The following is a 15,716-nucleotide window of genomic DNA, read 5'->3' as shown; positions in this document are numbered from 1 at the left end:
CTTCCCATATGATACTGCGATGTCTGAAACTTGTTTCATGCTACTGCAGTGTAAGACAAAAAAGTTGTTTCCTCAGTGCATGCAATGCTTTGACAGTACAAGTAGTATACATTACAATTTTACACCAAAGTACTTACAGCAAACCTAATGGAAACACATTAGTTTAACTTCCCACATGATTCTGAGATGTCTGCAAGTTGTTTCATGCCTGTGCAGTGTAAGACAAAAAAGTTGTTTTCTCAGTGCATACAATGCTTTGAGAACACAAGTTGTACACATTTCAATTTTACACAAATGTACTTACAGCAAACCTAATGGAAACACCTTAGGTTAACTTCCCACATGATTTTGAGATGTCTGAAAGTTGTTTCATGCCACTGCAGTGTAAGACAAAAAAGTTGTTTTCTCAGTGCATACAATGCTATGACAATACAAGCAGTATACATTTCAATTTTACACCAAAGTACTTACTGCAAACCTAATGGAAACACCTTAGGTTAACTTCCCACATGATTCTGAGATGTCTGAAAGTTGTTTCATGCCTGTGCTGTGTAAGACAAAAAAGTTGTTTTCTCAGTGCATACAATGCTTTGACAACACAAGTAGAATACATTTCAATTTTACCCCAAAGTACTTACAGCAAACCTAATGGAAACACGTTAGCTTAACTTCCCACATGATTCTGAGATGTCTGCAAGTTGTTTCATGCCTGTGCAGTGTAAGACAAAAAAGTTGTTTTATCAGTGCATACAATGCTTTGGCAATACAATTAGTATACATTTCAATTTTACACCAAAGAGCTTACTGGAAACCTACTGGAAACACCTTATTTTAGTTTCCCACATGATTCTGAGATGTTTGAAAGTTGTTTCATGCCTGTGCAGTGTAAGACAAAAAAGTTGTTTTCTCAGTGCATACAATGCTTTGACAATACAAGTAGCAGACATTTCAATTTTACACCAAAGTACTTCCTGCAGACCTAATGCAAACACCTTAGGTTTACTTCCCACATGATTCTGAGGTATCTGAAAGTTGTTTCATGCTACTGCAGTGTATGACAAAAAAGTTGTTTTCTCAGTGCATACAATGCTTTGACAACACAAGTAGAATACATTTCAATTTTACCCCAAAGTACTTACAGCAAACCTAATGGAAACACATTAGTTTAACTTCCCACATGATTCTGAGATGTCTGCAAGTTGTTTCATGCCTGTGCAGTGTAAGACAAAAAAGTTGTTTTCTCAGTGCATACAATGCTTTGGCAATACAATTAGTATACATTTCAATTTTATACCAAAGTGCTTACTGGAAACCTAATGGAAACACCTTATTTTAATTTCCCACATGATTCTGAGATGTCTGAAAGTTGTTTCATGCCTGTGCAGTGTATTAGAAAAAAGTTGTTTTCTCAGTGCATACAATGCTTTGACAATACAACTTGTATACATTTCAATATTACACCAAAGTACTTACTGCAAACCTAAAGGAAACACGTTAGGTTAACTTCCCATATGATACTGCGATGTCTGAAACTTGTTTCATGCTACTGCAGTGCAAGACAAAAAAGTTGTTTTCTTTGTGCATACAATGCTTTGACAATACAAGTGGTATACATTTCAATTTTAAACCAAAGTACTGACAGCAAACCTAATGGAAATACCTCAGGTTAACTTCCCACATGATTCTGAGATGTCTGAAAGTTGTTTCATGCCACTGCAGTGTAAGACAAAAAAGTCGTTTTCTTAGTGCATACAATGCTTTCACAATACAGGTAGTATACATTTCAATTTTACACCAAAATACTTACAGCAAACCTAATGGAAACACCTTCGGTTAACGTCCCACATGATTCTGAGATGTCTGAAAGTTGTTTTATGCCACTGCAATATAAGACAAAAAAGTTGTTTTCTCAGTGCATACAATGCTCTGACAATACAAGCAGTATATATTTCAATTTTACACCAAAGTACTTACTGCAAACCTAATGGAAACACCTTAGGTTAACTTCCCACATGATTCTGAGATGTCTGAAAGTGGTTTCATGCCACTGCAGTGTAAGACAAAAAAGTTGTTTTCTCAGTGCATGCAATGCTTTGACAGTACAAGTCGTATACATTACAATTTTACACCAAAGTACTTACTGCAAACCTAATGGAAACACGTTAGGTTAACTTCCCATATGATACTGCGATGTCTGAAACTTGTTTCATGCTACTGCAGTGTAAGACAAAAAAGTTGTTTTCTCAGTGCATGCAATGCTTTGACAGTACAAGTAGTATACATTTCAATTTTACACCAAAATACTTACAGCAAACCTAATGGAAACACCTTCGGTTAACGTCCCACATGATTCTGAGATGTCTGAAAGTTGTTTCATGCCACTGCAATATAAGACAAAAAAGTTGTTTTCTCAGTGCATACAATGCTCTGACAATACAAGCAGTATACATTTCAATTTTAGACGCAAGTACTTACTGCAAACCTAATGGAAACACCTTAGGTTAACTTCCCACATGATTCTGAGATGTCTGAAAGTGGTTTCATGCCACTGCAGTGTAAGACAAAAAAGTTGTTTTCTCAGTGCATGCAATTCTTTGACAGTACAAGTAGTATACATTACAATTTTACACCAAAGTACTTAAAGCAAACCTAATGGAAATACCTTAGGTTAACTACCCACATGATTCTGAGATGTCTGAAAGTTGTTTCATGCCACTGCAGTTTAAGACAAAAAAGTTGTTTTCTCAGTGCATACAATGCTAAGAAATACAAGCAGTATACATTCCAATTTTACACCAAAGTACTTACAGCAAACCTAATGGAAATACCTTAGGTTAACTTCCCACATGATTCTGAGATGTCTGAAAGTTGTTTCATGCCACTGCAGTATAAGAGAAAAAAGTTGTTTTCTCAGTGCATACAATGCTATGACAATACAAGCAGTATACATTTCAATTTTACACCAAAGTACTTACTGCAAACCGAATGGAAACACCTTAGGTTAACTACCCACATGATTTTGAGATGTCTGAAAGTTGTTTCATGCCTGTGCAGTGTAAGACAAAAAAGTTGTTTTCTCAGTGCATACAATGCTCTGACAATACAAGCAGTACACATTTCAATTTTACAGAAATGTACTTACAGCAAACCTAATGGAAACACCTTAGGTTAACTTCCCACATGATTCTGAGATGTCTGAAAGTTGTTTCATGCCACTGCAGTATCAGACAAAAAAGTTGTTTTCTCAGTGCATACAATTCTAAGAAATAAAAGCAGTATACATTTCAATTTAACACCAAAGTACTTACTGCAAACCTGATGGAAACATCTTAGGTTAACTTCCCACATGATTCTTAGATGTCTGAAAGTTGTTTCATGCCACTGCAATATAAGACAAAAAAGTTGTTTTCTCAGTGCATACAATGCTTGCACATCACAAGTAGTATACATTTCAATTTTACACCAAAGTACTGACAGCAAACCTAATGGAAACACATATGTAACTTCCCACATGATTCTGAGATGTCCGAAAGTTGTTTCATGCCACTGCAGTGTAAGACAAAAAAGTTGTTTTCTCAGTGCATACAATGCTATGACAATACAAGCAGTATACATTTCAATTTTACACCAAAGTACTTACTGCAAACCTAATGGAAACACCTTAGGTTAACTTCCCACATGATTCTGAGATGTCTGAAAGTTGTTTCCTGCCTGTGCTGTGTAAGACAAAAAAGGTGTTTTCTCAGTGCATACAATGCTTTGACAACACAAGTAGAATACATTTCAATTTTACCCCAAAGTACTTACAGCAAACCTAATGGAAACACGTTAGCTTAACTTCCCACATGATTCTGAGATGTCTGCAAGTTGTTTCATGCCTGTGCAGTGTAAGAGAAAAAAGTTGTTTTCTCAGTGCATACAATGCTTTGGCAATACAATTAGTATACATTTCAATTTTACACCAAAGTGCTTACTGGAAACGTAGTGGAAACACCTTATTTTAGTTTCCCACATGATTCTGAGATGTCTGAAAGTTGTTTCATGCCTGTGCAGTGTAAGACAAAAAAGTTGTTTTCTCAGTGCATACAATGCTTTGACAATAGAAGTAGCAGACATTTCAATTTTACACCAAAGTACTTCCCGCAGACCTAATGCAAACACCTTAGGTTTACTTCCCACATGATTCTGAGGTGTCTGAAAGTTGTTTCATGCTACTGTAGTGTAAGACAAAAAAGTTGTTTTCTCAGTGCATACAATGCTTTGACAACACAAGTGGAATACATTTCAATTTTACCTCAAAGTACTTACTGCAAACCTAATGGAAACACATTAGTTTAACTTCCCACATGATTCTGAGATGTCTGCAAGTTGTTTCATGCCTGTGCAGTGTTAGACAAAAAAGTTGTTTTCTCAGTGCATACAATGCTTTGGCAATACAATTAGTATACATTTCAATTTTACCTCAAAGTACTTACTGCAAACCTAATGGAAACACATTAGTTTAACTTCCCACATGATTCTGAGATGTCTGAAAGTTGTTTCATGCCTGTGCAGTGTATTAGAAAAAAGTTGTTTTCTCAATGCATACAAAGCTTTCACAATACAAGTTGTATACATTTCAATTTTAAACCAAAGTACTTCCAGCAAACCTAATTGAAATACATTAGGTTAACGTCCCACATTATTCTGAGATGTCTGAAAGTTGTTTCATGCCACTGCAGAGTAAGACAAAAAGGTTGTTTTCTCAGTGCATACAATGCTTTGAGAATACAAGCAGTATACATTTTAATTTGACACCAAAGTACTTACTGCAAACATAATGGAAACACCTTAGGTTAACTTCCCATATGATACTGCGATGTCTGAAACTTGTTTCATGCTACTGCAGTGTAAGACAAAAAAGTTGTTTTCTTTGTGCATACAATGCTTTGACAATACAAGTGGTATACATTTCAATTTTAAACCAAAGTACTGACAGTAAACCTAATGGAAATACCTTAGGTTAACTTCCCACATGATTCTGAGATGTCTGAAAGTTGTTTCATGCCACTGCAGTGTAAGACAAAAAAGTCGTTTTCTTAGTGCATACAATGCTTTCACAATACAGGTAGTATACATTTCAATTTTACACCAAAGTACTGACAGCAAACCTAATGGAAACACCTTCGGTTAACTTCCCACATGATTCCGAGATGTCTGAAAGTTGTTTCATGCCACTGCAGTGTAAGACAAAAAAGTTGTTTTCTTAGTACAAACAATGCTTTGACAATACAAGTAGTATACATTTCAATTTTACACCAAAATACATACAGCAAACGTAATGGAAACACCTTCGGTTAACGTCCCACATGATTCTGAGATGTCTGAAAGTTGTTTCATGCCACTGCAATATAAGACAAAAAAGTTGTTTTCTCAGTGCATACAATGCTCTGACAACACAAGCAGTATACATTTCAATTTTACACCAAAGTACTTACTGCAAACCTAATGGAAACTCCTTAGGTTAACTTCCCACATGATTCTGAGATGTCTGAAAGTGGTTTCATGCCACTGCAGTGTAAGACAAAAAAGTTGTTTTCTCAGTGCATGCAATGCTTTGACAGTACAAGTCGTATACATTACAATTTTACACTAAAGTACTTACTGCAAACCTAATGGAAACACGTTAGGTTAACTTCCCACATGATTCTGAGATGTCTGAAAGTTGTTTCATGCCTGTGCTGTGTAAGACAAAAAAGTTGTTTTCTCAGTGCATACAATGCTTTGACAACTCAAATAGTACACATTTCAATTTTACACCAATGTACTTACCGCAAACCTAAAGGAATCACATTAGGTTAACTTCCCACATGATTCTGAGATGTGTGAAAGTTGTTTCATGCCCGTGCAGTGTAAGACAAAAAAGTTGTTTTCTTAGTGCATACAATGCTTTGACAATACTAGTAGTAGGCATTTCAATTTTACACAAAAGTACTTCCTGCAGACCTAATGCAAACACCTTAGGTTCACTTCCCACATGATTCTGAGGTGTCTGAAAGTTGTTTCATGCCACTGCAGTGTAAGACAAAAAAGTTGTTTTCTCAGTGCATACAATGCTATGACAATACAAGCAGTATACATTTCAATTTTACACCAAAGTACTTACTGCAAACCTAATGCAAACACCTTAGGTTAACTTCCCACATGATTCTTAGATGTCTGAAAGTTGTTTCATGCCTGTGCTGTTGAAGACAAAAAAGTTGTTTTCTCAGTGCATACAATGCTTTGACAACGCAAGTAGAATACATTTCAATTTTACCCAAAAGTACTCACAGCAAACCTAATGGAAACACGTTAGGTTATCTTCCAACATGATTCTGAGTTGTCTGAAAGTTGTTTCATGCCTGTGCAGTGTAAGACAAAAAAGTTGTTTTCTCAGTGCATACAATGCTTTGGCAATACAATTAGTATACATTTCAATTTTACACCAAAGTGCTTCCTGGAAACCTAATGGAAACACCTTATTTTAGTTTCCCACATGATTCTGAGATGTCTGAAAGTTGTTTCATGCCTGTGCAGTGTAAGACAAAAAAGTTGTTTTCTCAGTGCATACAATGCTTTGACAATAGGAGTAGCAGACATTTCAATTTTACACCAAAGTACTTCCCGCAGACCTAATGCAAACACCTTAGGTTTACTTCCCACATGATTCTGAGGTGTCTGAAAGTTGTTTCATGCTACTGCAGTGTAAGACAAAAAAGTTGTTTTCTCAGTGCATACAATGCTTTGACAACACAAGTGGAATACATTTCAATTTTACCCCAAAGTACTTACTGCAAACCTAATGGAAACACATTAGTTTAACTTCCCACATGATTCTGAGATGTCTGCAAGTTGTTTCATGCCTGTGCAGTGTTAGACAAAAAATTTGTTTTCTCAGTGCATACAATGCTTTGGCAATACAATTAGTATACATTTTAATTTTATACCAAAGTGCTTACTGGAAACCTAATGGAAACACCTTATTTTAATTTCCCACATGATTCTGAGATGTCTGAAAGTTGTTTCATGCCTGTGCAGTGTATTAGAAAAAAGTTGTTTTCTCAATGCATACAAAGCTTTCACAATACAAGTTGTATACATTTCAATTTTAAACCAAAGTACTTCCAGCAAACCTAATTGAAATACATTAGGTTAACGTCCCACATGATTCTGAGATGTCTGAAAGTTGTTTCATGCCACTGCAGTGTAAGACAAAAAAGTCGTTTTCTTAGTGCATACAATGCTTTCACAATACAGGTAGTATACATTTCAATTTTACACCAAAGTACTGACAGCAAACCTAATGGAAACACCTTCGGTTAACTTCCCACATGATTCCGAGATGTCTGAAAGTTGTTTCATGCCACTGCAGTGTAAGACAAAAAAGTTGTTTTCTTAGTACAAACAATGCTTTGACAATACAAGTAGTATACATTTCAATTTTACACCAAAATACATACAGCAAACCTAATGGAAACACCTTCGGTTAACGTCCCACATGATTCTGAGATGTCTGAAAGTTGTTTCATGCCACTGCAATATAAGACAAAAAAGTTGTTTTCTCAGTGCATACAATGCTCTGACAATACAAGCAGTATACATTTCAATTTTACACCAAAGTACTTACTGCAAACCTAATGGAAACTCCTTAGGTTAACTTCCCACATGATTCTGAGATGACTGAAAGTGGTTTCATGCCACTGCAGTGTAAGACAAAAAAGTTGTTTTCTCAGTGCATGCAATGCTTTGACAGTACAAGTCGTATACATTACAATTTTACACTAAAGTACTTACTGCAAACCTAATGGAAACACGTTAGGTTAACTTCCCACATGATTCTGAGATGTCTGAAAGTTGTTTCCTGCCTGTGCTGTGCAAGACAAAAAAGTTGTTTTCTCAGTGCATACAATGCTTTGACAACTCAAATAGTACACATTTCAATTTTACACCAATGTACTTACCGCAAACCTAATGGAATCACATTAGGTTAACTTCCCACATGATTCCGAGATGTGTGAAAGTTGTTTCATGCCCGTGCAGTGTAAGACAAAAAAGTTGTTTTCTTAGTGCATACAATGCTTTGACAATACTAGTAGTAGGCATTTCAATTTTACACCAAAGTACTTCCTGCAGACCTAATGCAAACACCTTAGGTTCACTTCCCACATGATTCTGAGGTGTCTGAAAGTTGTTTCATGCTACTGCAGTGTAAGACAAAAAAGTTGTTTTCTCAGTGCCTACCCTGCTTTGACAATACAAGCAGTATACATTTCAATTTTACACCAAAGTACTTATTGCAAACCTAATGGAAACACCTTAGGTTAACTTCCCACATGATTCTGAGATGTCTGAAAGTTGTTTCATGCCACTGCAGTGTAAGAGAAAAAAGTTGTTTTCTTAGTGCATACAATGCTTTGACTATACAAGTAGTATACATTTCAATTTTACACCAATGTTCTTTCAGCAAACCTAAAGGAAACATCTTAGGTTCACTTCCCACATGATTCTGAGATTTCTGAAAGTTGTTTCATGCCACTGCAGTTTAAGACAAAAAAGTTGTTTTCTCAGTGCATACAATGCTAAGAAATACAAGCAGTATACATTTCAATTTTACACCAATGTACTTTCAGCAAACCTAAAGGAAACATCTTAGGTTAACTTCCCACATGATTCTGAGATGTCTGAAAGTTATTTCATGCCACTGCAGTGTAAGACAAAAAAGTTGTTTTCTCAGTGCATACAATGCTTGACAACACAAGTAGTATACATTTCAATTTTACACCAAAGTACTTACAGCAAACCTAATGGAAATACCTTAGGTTAACTTCCCACATGATTCTGAGAAGTCTGAAAGTTGTTTCATGCCACTGCAGTGTAAGACAAAAAAGTTGTTTTCTCAGTGCATACAATGCTTGACAAAACAAGTAGTATACATTTCAATTTTACACCAAAGTACTTACAGCAAACCTAATGGAAATACCTTAGGTTAACTTCCCACATCATTCTGAGATGTCTGAAAGTTGTTTCATGCCACTGCAGTATAAGACAAAAAAGTTGTGTTCTCAGTGCATACAATGCTATGACAGTAGAAGTAGTATAGATTTCAATTTTACACCAAAGTACTTCCTGCAGACCTAATGCAAACTCCTTAGGTTCACTTTCCACATGATTCTGAGATGTCTGAAAGTTGTTTCATGCCACTGCAGTTTACGACAAAAAAGTTGTTTTCTCAGTGCATACAATGCTAAGAAATACAAGCAGTATACATTCCAATTGTACACCAAAGTACTTACAGCAAACCTAATGGAAATACCTTAGGTTAACTTCCCACATGATTCTGAGATGTCTGAAAGTTGTTTCATGCCTGTGCAGTCTAAAACACAGAAGTTGTTTTCTTAGTGCATGGAATGCTTTGACAATACAAGTAGTATACATTTCAATTTTACACCGAAATACTTACCGCAAACCTAAAGGAAACACCTTAGGTTAACTTCCCACATGATTCTGAGATGTCTGAAAGTTGTTTCATGCCACTGCAGTGTACGACAAAAAAGTTGTTTTCTCAGTGCATACAATGCTATGACAATACAAGCAGTGTACATTTCAATTTTACACCAAAGTACTTACTGCAAACCTAATGCAAACACCTTAGGTTAACTTCCCACATGATTCTTAGATGTCTGAAAGTTGTTTCATGCCTGTGCTTTGTAAGAGAAAAAAGTTGTTTTCTCAGTGCATACAATGCTTTGACAACGCAAGTAGAATACATTTCAATTTTACCCCAAAGTACTCACAGCAAACCTAATGGAAACACGTTAGGTTATCTTCCAACATGATTCTGAGTTGTCTGAAAGTTGTTTCATGCCTGTGCAGTGTAAGACAAAAAAGTTGTTTTCTCAGTGCATACAATGCTTTGGCAATACAATTAGTATACATTTCAATTTTACACCAAAGTGCTTCCTGGAAACCTAATGGAAACACCTTATTTTAGTTTCCCACATGATTCTGAGATGTCTGAAAGTTGTTTCATGCCTGTGCAGTGTAAGACAAAGAAGTTGTTTTCTTAGTACATACAATGCTTTGACAATACAAGTAGTATACATTTCAATTTTAAACCAAAATACTTACAGCAAACCTAATGGAAATACCTTAGGTTAACTTCCCACATGATTCTGAGATGTCTGAAAGTTGTTTCATGCCACTGCAGTGTAAGACAAAAAAGTTGTTTTCTTAGTGCATACAATGCTTTGAGAACACAAGTTGTACACATTTCAATTTTACACAAATGTACTTACTGCAAACCTAATGGAAACACCTTTGGTTAACTTCCCATATGATTATGCGATGTCTGAAAGTTGTTTCATGCCACTGCAGTGTAAGAGAAAAAAAGTTGTTTTCTTAGTGCATACAATGCTTTGACTATACAAGTAGTATACATTTCAATTTTTCACCAAAGTACTTCCTGCAGACCTAATGCAAACACCTTAGGTTCACTTCCCACATGATTCTGAGATTTCTGAAAGTTGTTTCATGCCACTGCAGTTTAAGACAAAAAAGTTGTTTTCTCAGTGCATACAATGCTAAGAAATACAAGCAGTATACATTTCAATTTTACACCAATGTACTTTCAGCAAACCTAAAGGAAACATCTTAGGTTAACTTCCCACATGATTCTGAGATGTCTGAAAGTTATTTCATGCCACTGCAGTGTAAGACAAAAAAGTTGTTTTCTCAGTGCATACAATGCTTGACAACACAAGTAGTATACATTTCAATTTTACACCAAAGTACTTACAGCAAACCTAATGGAAATACCTTAGGTTAACTTCCCACATGATTCTGAGAAGTCTGAAAGTTGTTTCATGCCACTGCAGTGTAAGACAAAAAAGTTGTTTTCTCAGTGCATAGAATGCTTGACAACATTAGTAGTATACATTTCAATTTTACACCAAAGTACTTACAGCAAACCTAATGGAAATACCTTAGGTTAACTTCCCACATCATTCTGAGATGTCTGAAAGTTGTTTCATGCCACTGCAGTATAATTCAAAAAAGTTGTTTTCTCAGTGCATACAATGCTAAGAAATACAAGCAGTATACATTCCAATTTTACACCAAAGTACTTACAGCAAACCTAATGGAAATACCTTAGGTTAACTTCCCACATGATTCTGAGATGTCTGAAAGTTGTTTCATGCCTGTGCAGTGTAAGACAAAAAAGTTGTTTTCTCAGTGCATACAATGCTTTGGCAATACAATTAGTATACATTTCAATTTTACACCAAAGTGCTTCCTGGAAACCTAATGGAAACACCTTATTTTAGTTTCCCACATGATTCTGAGATGTCTGAAAGTTGTTTCATGCCTGTGCAGTGTAAGACAAAGAAGTTGTTTTCTTAGTACATACAATGCTTTGACAATACAAGTAGTATACATTTCAATTAAACACCAAAATACTTACAGCAAACCTAATGGAAATACCTTAGGTTAACTTCCCACATGATTCTGAGATGTCTGAAAGTTGTTTCATGCCACTGCAATATAAGACAAAAAAGTTGTTTTCTCAGTGCATACAATGCTCTGACAATACAAGCAGTATACATTTCAATTTTACACCAAAGTACTTATTGCAAACCTAATGGAAACACCTTAGGTTAACTTCCCACATGATTCTGAGATGTCTGAAAGTTGTTTCATGCCTGTGCTCTACAAGACAAAAAAGTTGTTTTCTCAGTGCATACAATGCTTTGACAACTCAAGTAGTACGCATTTCAATTTTACACCAATGTACTTACCGCAAACCTAATGGAATCACATTAGGTTAACTTCCCACATGATTCTGAGATGTCTGAAAGTTGTTTCATGCCTGTGCAGTGTTACACAAAAAAGTTGTTTCCTCAGTGCATACAAAGCTTTGTCAATCCAAGTAGTATACATTTCAATTTTACACCAAAGTTCTTACTGCAAACCTAATGGAACTACCTTAGGTTAACTTCCCACATGAGTATGAGGTGTCTGAAAGTTGTTTCATGCCACTGCAGTGTAAGACAAAAAAGTTGTTTTCTCAGTGCATACAATGCTTTGATAATACAAGTAGTATATATTTCAATTTTACACCAAAGTACTTACTGCAAACCGAATCGAAACACCTTAGGTTAACTTCCCACATGATTCTGAGCTATTTCAAGCACGTTTCATGCCTCTGATCATCAAGACAAAAAAGGTCTTTCTCAGTGCATACTGTGCTTTGACAACAAGAATAGTATCCCTTTCAAATTTACAGCAAAGTAATGACCGCAAAACTAATGGATACACCTTAAGTTGTCTTCCCACATGATTCTGAACTATTTCAAATATGTGTCATGACTCTGAGCATCAAGACAAAAAACTTCGTTTCTCAATGCCTACAGTGCTTTTACAAAAAAAACTATTATGTCTTTCAGTTTTACAGCAAAGTAGTGCATGCAAACCTAATGGAAACACCTTAAGTTGACTTCCCACATTATTCTGAACTATTTCAAACTTGTTTCATGCCTTTGCTCATTAAGACAAAAAATGTATTTTTCTCAGTGGACACAGTGCTTTGACAGTAAAAGTAGTATGCCTTTCAAATTTACACCAAAGTAATGACGTCAAACCTAATTCAAACACCTTATGTTTACTTCCCACATGATTCAAAACTGTTTGAAACTTGTTTCAGGCTACTGCTCATCAAGACAAAAAAGTTGTTTTCTCAATGCATACAGAGTTTTGACCGTAAAGTGGTATACATTGCAATTTTACCCAAAAGTACTCACTGCAAACCTAATGGAAACACCTTAAGTAAACTTCCCACATGATTCTGAGATGTCTGAAAGTTGTTTCATGCCACTGCAGTGTAAGACAAAAAAGTTGTTTTCTCAGTGCATACAATGCTATGACAATACAAGCAGTATACATTTCAATTTTACACCAAAGTACTTACTGCAAACCTAATGCAAACACCTTAGGTTAACTTCCCACATGATTCTTAGATGTCTGAAAGTTGTTTCATGCCTGTGCTGTGTAAGACAAAAAAGTTGTTTTCTCAGTGCATACAACGCTTTGACAACGCAAGTAGAATACATTTCAATTTTACCCAAAAGTACTCACAGCAAACCTAATGGAAACACGTTAGGTTATCTTCCAACATGATTCTGAGTTGTCTGAAAGTTGTTTCATGCCTGTGCAGTGTAAGACAAAAAAGTTGTTTTCTCAGTGCATACAATGCTTTGGCAATACAATTAGTATACATTTCAATTTTACACCAAAGTGCTTCCTGGAAACCTAATGGAAACACCTTATTTTAGTTTCCCACATGATTCTGAGATGTCTGAAAGTTGTTTCATGCCACTGCAATATAAGACAAAAAAGTTGTTTTCTCAGTGCATACAATGCTCTGACAATACAAGCAGTATACATTTCAATTTTACACCAAAGTACTTATTGCAAACCTAATGGAAACACCTTAGGTTAACTTCCCACATGATTCTGAGATGTCTGAAAGTTGTTTCATGCCTGTGCTCTATAAGACAAAAAAGTTGTTTTCTCAGTGCATACAATGCTTTGACAACTCAAGTAGTACGCATTTCAATTTTACACCAATGTACTTACCGCAAACCTAATGGAATCACATTAGGTTAACTTCCCACATGATTCTGAGATGTCTGAAAGTTGTTTCATGCCTGTGCAGTGTTACACAAAAAAGTTGTTTTCTCAGTGCATACAAAGCTTTGTCAATCCAAGTAGTATACATTTCAATTTTACACCAAAGTTCTTACTGCAAACCTAATGGAAATACCTTAGGTTAACTTCCCACATGAGTATGAGGTGTCTGAAAGTTGTTTCATGCCACTGCAGTGTAAGACAAAAAAGTTGTTTTCTCAGTGCATACAATGCTTTGATAATACAAGTAGTATATATTTCAATTTTACACCAAAGTACTTACTGCAAACCGAATCGATACACCTTAGGTTAACTTCCCACATGATTCTGAACTATTTCAAGCACGTTTCATGCCTCCGATCATCAAGACAAAAAAGGTCTTTCTCAGTGCATACTGTGCTTTGACAACAAGAATAGTATCCCTTTCAAATTTACAGCAAAGTAATGACCGCAAAACTAATGGATACACCTTAAGTTGTCTTCCCACATGATTCTGAACTATTTCAAATATGTTTCATGACTCTGAGCATCAAGACAAAAAACTTCGTTTCTCAATGCCTACAGTGCTTTTACAAAAAAAACTATTATGTCTTTCAGTTTTACAGCAAAGTAGTGCATGCAAACCTAATGGAAACACCTTAAGTTGACTTCCCACATTATTCTGAACTATTTCAAACTTATTCAATGCCTTTGCTCATTAAGACAAAAAAGTATTTTTCTCAGTGGACACAGTGCTTTGACAGTAAAAGTAGTATGCCTTTCAAATTTACACCAAAGTAATGACTTCAAACCTAATTCAAACACCTTAAGTTTACTTCCCACATGATTCAAAACTGTTTGAAACATGTTTCAGGCTACTGCTCATCAAGACAAAAAAGTTGTTTTCTCAATGCATACAGAGTTTTGACCGTAAAGTGGTATACATTGCAATTTTACCCAAAAGTACTCACTGCAAACCTAATGGAAACACCTTAAGTTAACTTCCCACATGATTCTGAGATGTCTGAAAGATGTTTCATGCCACTGCAGTGTAAGACAAAAAAGTTGTGTTCTCAGTGCATACAATGCTTTGACAATACAAGCAGTATACATTTCAATTTTACACCAAAGTACTTACTGCAAACCTAATGGAAACACCTTAGGTTAACTTCCCACATGATTCTGAGATGTCTGAAAGTTGTTTCATGCCTGTGCAGTGTAAGACAAAAAAGTTGTTTTCTCAGTGCATACAGTGCTTTGAGAACACAACTTGTACACATTTCAATTTTACACAAATGTACTTACAGCAACCCTAATGGAAACACCTTAGGTTAACTTCCCATATGATTATGCGATGTCTGAAAGTTGTTTCATGCCACTGCAGTGTACGAGAAAAAAGTTGTTTTCTTAGTGCATACAATGCTTCGACTATACAAGTAGTATACATTTCAATTTTACACCAAAGTACTGACAGCAAACCTAATGGAAACACATTCGGTTAACTTCCCATATGATTCTGAGATGTCTGAAAGTTGTTTCATTCCACTGCAGTGTAAGACAAAAAAGTTGTTTTCTCAGTGCATACAATGCTATGACAATACAAGGCGTATACATTTCAATTTTAAACCAAACTTCTTACAGCAAACCTAATGGAAATACCTTAGGTTAACTTCCCACATGATTCTGAGATGTCTGAAATTTGTTTCATGCCACTGCAGTGTATGACAAAAAAGTTGTTTTCTCAGTGCATACAATGCTTGACAATACAAGTAGTATACATTTCAATTTTACACCAAAGTAATTACAGCAAACCTAATGGAAATACCTTAGATTAACTTCCCACATGATTCTGAGATGTCTGAAAGTTGTTTCATGCCACTGCAGTTTAAGACAAAAAAGTTGATTTCTCAGTGCATACAATACTAAGAAATACAAGCAGTATACATTTCAATTTTACACCAATGTATTTTCAGTAAAACCTAAAGGAAACACCTTAGGTTAACTTCCCATATGATTCTGAGATGTCTGAAAGT

Source organism: Mobula hypostoma, chromosome 6 (assembly GCF_963921235.1).
Source record: "Mobula hypostoma chromosome 6, sMobHyp1.1, whole genome shotgun sequence".
Taxonomy (NCBI): Eukaryota; Metazoa; Chordata; class Chondrichthyes; order Myliobatiformes; family Myliobatidae; genus Mobula; species Mobula hypostoma.
The sequence above is the reverse complement of the archived record's forward strand: the minus strand, read 5'-3'. Positions refer to the sequence as shown.